Source organism: Fukomys damarensis, unplaced genomic scaffold, assembly GCF_012274545.1.
Source record: "Fukomys damarensis isolate Sample0158 unplaced genomic scaffold, DMR_v1.0_HiC HiC_scaffold_8, whole genome shotgun sequence".
NCBI lineage: Eukaryota > Metazoa > Chordata > Mammalia > Rodentia > Bathyergidae > Fukomys > Fukomys damarensis.
In genome coordinates, this window is record NW_022900920.1 from 27248115 (window position 1) to 27254205 (window position 6091).

The window sequence follows — 6091 nt, forward strand, 5'->3', positions numbered from 1 at the left end:
TTTTTTTTTTTTTTTGTACTGGGAATCGATGTGTCTTGAATCTGCAGTTAAGTACAACTTTTAAAATCTTGATTTTTTTTTTTTGGTCTCTTTTCTATCTAGTTTTTATTTCTTCTACCCTACACCAGAATGGCTGAAGAAGTTAGTTTTAAAGTAACCTCAGTTTGTGCATGTGTGCTAAAAATACCTACAAGGCTAATAAAACCTTCTTTATTGGTTCCACTGGGTTGCAGATCCCAGAACTACAGAGGAAGCAATTCCTCGAGAAGCCTGCCGGATAGGTATAGTGCAGGTCATCCTCTTGGCTCTGGTGTGGCATTTCAGGCACTCTGAGCCACATCTGGGTATACCCTGCTACTTTCCTTTTCTTCACTTGTTAACAACTTTGATAAATACCACTTATTGATCATTGCCTATATCTAGGTACTATTTTATGCTCTTATCATGTTATCTTAGTTGTTACAATGCTGTATATGGTAGTTAATATCATTATATACTTTTTGTATAAAATGTGATAAGACATTTCAGAGACATTAAGTATTCTTAATGGTCAACATGGAATATAAACTTGGGGTATAGACTTCTTAAAACTCACCCAAGTCATTGAAAAGAATGAACAACAAACACCAGTGGTTGAGCTTCGCACATATATATGGTGAATGTGTCTAAGATGTTTCTCTTTATCCAAAACGTGATCTGTTTTGGTGGCAGGTAATACAGAATTGGCGGCAGATAATACAAAATGTATCTCAGTATCCTTGTACTACGAGCTTAGCTACAACTAACAAACAAGCTCTCAGACTTTTACTGTCTACCTGGACCTATCTCATTTGTCATTTGTTAGCCCTTTTAATGTCAAACTACAGTTTTTCTGCTCATTTCACGCCAACTTTCAAAGAATAAGAATATTGAGAGTTGCTATTCTGAGCTTTAGACTCCAAAGATTGTTGTCTCTCAATTATGGCTCATCATCATTATCTTAGCAAGTTCTTTCCAAAGCAACAGGAACCATTAGGAGCAGGACATATGGTTATATGGCCCCAATCTGTTCTCGTAGTCAATTTGCCTAATGTGATTTAAACGTTATCCCTGGAGTCACTGTTGCAACCCTGACCCCTCCACTGTGTATGGAGAACTATGCAGTAAGAAACTAATGGCTACAAATGCTACCCACAAGTCTGTCCTGTGGAATTGTGTCGGTGCAACAAGCTTTAAAACCACTATTTTTCATCATGGGCTGATTGATACTATGCTTGCTCTTAGCCAAAAGGCTGAGAAGTAAATGCTGCTTGCATATGGGTACACATACAGACACACACACAATTTTTGAATTTTAATCTACATGAAGTTGTTTAAGATAGAAATAATCAACATTCCCACATCTCAAACATCTTAAATATTCTGCTTTCTAAGATCTTTAATCTCTGTTATCCGCAATTCTCCTAGCTATAACAGAAAGACCATTAGGAACAAAACAAACTCGGGATGTCTGGACTAATTGCCAACTCTGTGGCTTTGTGCCAATCACTGACTTTTTAGAATCTGCTCCCACATTTGCAAAATGGAAATACTTACTGTTAAAGAAAAATTGCAGAGTTAAACAGAAAAGGGATATTCAAGACTATTGCATTAGTGGAGAGAGACTGAACTCTACTGCAAAGAGGTGAGACAGGAAATAAGGGCTTGGCAAAATGACAGGAGAAGTAGGCCTGACCTGTCAATTATAAAGCCCTAGGACACATGCAGAATAGTTCCCACAGCCCTACACAGAGCCAATCAGAGAATGCCATCTGAAGCCAGACCCAAGGGATTGCGTTTGGTTAGAATGGAGCCTGAAACATCCATGTGGAATTTAATTCCAGACAAATCCAGAAATAGGTCTGTGCAGATCTGACTAGTAATTAACACAGGAGGCCCTGTCTTACTTCACACGAGTTCATTCATAAGTGATGAATCCCAAACATATCTCCATCACTCACAACTCTAATTTAATAAAAATGCATTGCTAATTGAAATGGTGATGAATGGAGCAGCTTTTGTTCCCAACTTCTGTTGTTTGCCAAAGTAAATAAGGGAGGACCCTGAAAAAATGAGATGAGAGCCCTAGCGTTTCCCTTCCTGGTTTATCTAGGATTGCGGGCTGTGGGTAAGGTCAGCACTGACATCTCAAACCCTAGTTCCCATGGAAGCATGCCATGGGACTTCTGCAGAGTAGCAGCAGGAACTTTTAAGGTTTTCTGTGCTGTGATGCTGTGGGCCTGGTTTCACCCTCAGCAGGCTTGGTGTGTGCAAAAGAGATACTCTACCTCCTTCTTGGACTTCACCTGAGAGAGCTCGAGACAAGTGTGTCATTGCTTCAATGGGCATTTACTCACGCCCGTTAATTTATAGAAAGGCCAGGTATCCTGAGGTTTCTGGCTTCAAAGATTTAGTGCCAAGAACATCTGAAGGTACCTTGACCACAGATGGCAAAGTCCTCTGCTGTTTGATTGTGTCGACCTCTCTTTCCCATGGTCCTCATGAGTCTTCTGTTTGCAAGCTGTGTTCACATTTGACTCCATGCTGACTGTCTTCCCTCATCAAATCTGCTCTCCCCATCTAACCCTGCCCTGCCTTAATGCATAAAAATCAATGACTAGTGCCTGTTTCAGATCTAGGATAATCCTGAGAGTCAAACCACAACTGGTAATAAAAGAAATGGGTTCTAGGATCAGCTGAGTTAAGACTGAAGCCTGAGTGAGTTGTTTATCAGTAAACAGCAGTTGAGAATGTTTCCTAAACTCTCTGAGATTCGTTTTACTCATATAAGAAGGAAGGGTAGTAGGGACACAACAATGGCATTATTGTGACGAGTTCACACTATGTTCAGTGCAGCACCTGGCACAAAGCAGTGTGAGTATTTAGTCCAGTAAGTATATTTTATTTCGTATGAGGACAGAAATTTTAACTTTAGAAATGCCTGCACTTGGTAGATGCTAAAATAGTTTAGTTGATCGTATGCAGACTCTGTGAGTTAGCCCTTCTTTCCTTCTTTCTTTTTCTAACCAATTGAGATTTGTTGGCACGTAGTGTATTGTGGGATGCTACAGTTGTGGTCCTGCCCTTGGTGCCAAATAAAAGTAACTCAGTTGTGATTGAGATGTGGAGCAAATAGCGTTACAACACAGCTAACAGAGGGGCACTGCAGAGACAGACAGGGCACCCAGAGTTATCCCATGGCAGTTCAGCACATAATAAGGGCCCACAGTCGCTATGGCAACTGTGCCCTGAGCATTACACACCTGGCACCAAAGAACCGATGAGGAACAAAACTGGATGGTTCAAGAGCTATCCTGAATTTTAGGGGATAAATCATTCAAGAGAAGACTAAGGTACACTTGCAAGTGTTCCTTAAGAGATAAGAGGGGTTGGGTTTACTCATTCACTGTTGGGGTATTTTCCTTTATAAATATTCATCAAAAAGGCAAACGGTAGTAAATATTTATAGCTAAGTGGATGTACATTGAGGACGTACTCTTAAGTGACATTTAATAGGACACACATGTAAATACCATATAGTTTCTCTGGTGTGATAAACTAAGTGTAAATAAGGGTCAAAATGTATAACTGATACTTTGTAATAGGAAGAAAACGTCCAAAGATGTCAGGCAAAAAGGGATAGGGGAAAGGTAAAGAGGAAGAGAAAAAATAAGAGAAAAGGAAAAATGTGGAAACAAAGTCTGTAAAACAGGAACATGGGGAAGGGAGGCTAGGGGAATGGGGAAAAATGAGAACCAAGACAAGTCATGTAAAGGTACAAGATCCCAATGATGAATGTAAATGTACTGTTCACCTAAAATGTACCCATAAAAAACTATCTATCTATCTATCTATCTATCTATCTATCTATCTATCTGGCAAAGGGAAGAAAAAACTAATGTTCCCTGTATATCTGGGATTCCTATGTACCTCTTCTGCCATACAAAACTTTGAGGGCACATTCAGATCTACTTTAGCCAAGTCAAATAGTTTTATTTGGTGCCAGTTCAGGCAAGGACCAGGCAACAAGCCCTTTATGACTTTATTACTAGGCCATATTAAAACATAGCAATTTAATTGCAATTAGTGCTATAATAATTTATTTATAAAATGCCACTCCATGCATTTGCATTTGACAATCCATTTACTTTCAGCCTGGTACTGTGTGTGCCCCATTAAACTATAAAGTGCAAGGTCATTAACCTGCACTTGCACTTGTGATCGTGTTATTAAATTGCATCCTGTCCCTTCTGTGGTTCAAACAAAATTGTTAGATCATTTATCTGTAGCTATTTAATTTCCCTCTGAACTTCCAAAAGCTCTCATCGTTGCTAATTAAGCAGGTGTGACCTGTGCAGAAAGCACTTGGCACCCCTTGAACACCTGGCCAGGGTCCAAATCTGGGTCAAGGCTCCTTAGGGCTCTAATTTTCCTCTGATTTGCTTTTGGTCATTAGTGATTTTGGCAGCCAGTACATGTTTTCGTGTCCAGGGTCATTAGGATTTGGGGCACTCTCCAGAGAGTACCTGGCACATGACCAAGTATGCCATGGGTAGATTGTGGAAGCAAAGCAATCCCTCTGCTTGAAGCCTACCTGGCGGTTAGCATTGAGTGATCTTGGCTCTTTAACTCAGTGTTGGGGATGGGGAGTCTGAGGTTTGTAGAGTGAAACTCCCAGGAGTATTCCTTGTCACAGAGAAAACCTGTATCCTATAAACACAGAGCACACACACTTCCAGTCCAGAGTGGCTGCCCTGCACACATGCACCACTGGGTACCTCTGACCGACAGCGTGTAGTTCTGCCTGGCTTTCACTCCTACCTGAAGAATGAGAGAAACAGAAGTGAGTCACTATTTGTGCTCTTCCTATTGATCATTCGCTAAGACTGGGGATGAAAGTTTCAAACGCATGCTCAAGTAAATCTCTATTCAGTGCCACAAAAGAGAGGCGAGACTGTAACCTACCTTCTGCAGGAAATGGGCCTGAGAGATGGATATGTACTTGTGCAAGTTCACATACATCATGGTTAGCTGGGCTAGGATTTAAAGCCGGGTTTGCAGGACTCCAAAGTTCTCCAGGACAATCCACAACCCCAGTGCTCCCCAGCATCACCCTGCGCTCTCCTGTGTGACAACATTACAGTGTTCCCAGAAGGTTCCCATAGACGGACAGAAGGAGTGAGCCCAGAAAGTGCAAGGGGGCCATGGTAAGAGTTGAGACAGTGGCACTGATGCCGCATGCACACATTCCAGTCCCAAAGATGAATTTTAAAAGACTCTTTCTCAGAGAAATATACTATCCTTAAGTGAAATAAATAAGTCCCACATGTGTAAATACCAAATAGTTTCCCTGGTGTGAATATTCTGCAACAATGCATAAGATTCTAATAAGATTACTGACATTTAGAAATGGGAGGAAAGGAGCTAAAGGTGTAGGGAAGGTGTGATACGTAGGGGAAGAACAAAAAGGGAAAAGAAAAAAATGTGAGAGAATGAAAAGATGAAAATAAAGTGTTTGTAGATGGGGAGGGGAGGAGGGGGTGAAGGGAGGGCAGAGGTAAGGGGAAAAAATGAGAATCAAGACTTGCCATGTAAAGGTACATGATCCCAACAATGAATGTAACTGTACTGTATCCCTAAATGTACCAATAAACTCAATAAAAAAAAATGTATTTTCTTGGGCTGGGAATTTATCTTAGTGGTTCTGCTACCTGCCGCACGAGCACAAGGACACGGGTTTGATCCCCGATACCAAAAAAAAAAAAAGAAAGTGTTTTCTTCTTGCGTCCCATTTGTCTCAACTGTGATAGCTTGAACTTGAAGGGCGGAGGTTTTGTATATCTTAATCATCCCAGAATCATCTTTCATGTCCAGCAGTGCTCTCCGTACAGTTAGGAGATCTACGTTAAAATAGTGAATTGTGACAGGTTGATATCCAGTTTTTCCAACACCATTTATTAAAGAGGCTATCTTTCCTCCACTGAGGATGGTGAGCTCCTTTGTCGAAGATGAGGTAGCTGAGTACATCTGCATTTGTTTTTGTGTCTTCCAGTCTGTTCCATTGATCCTCAGG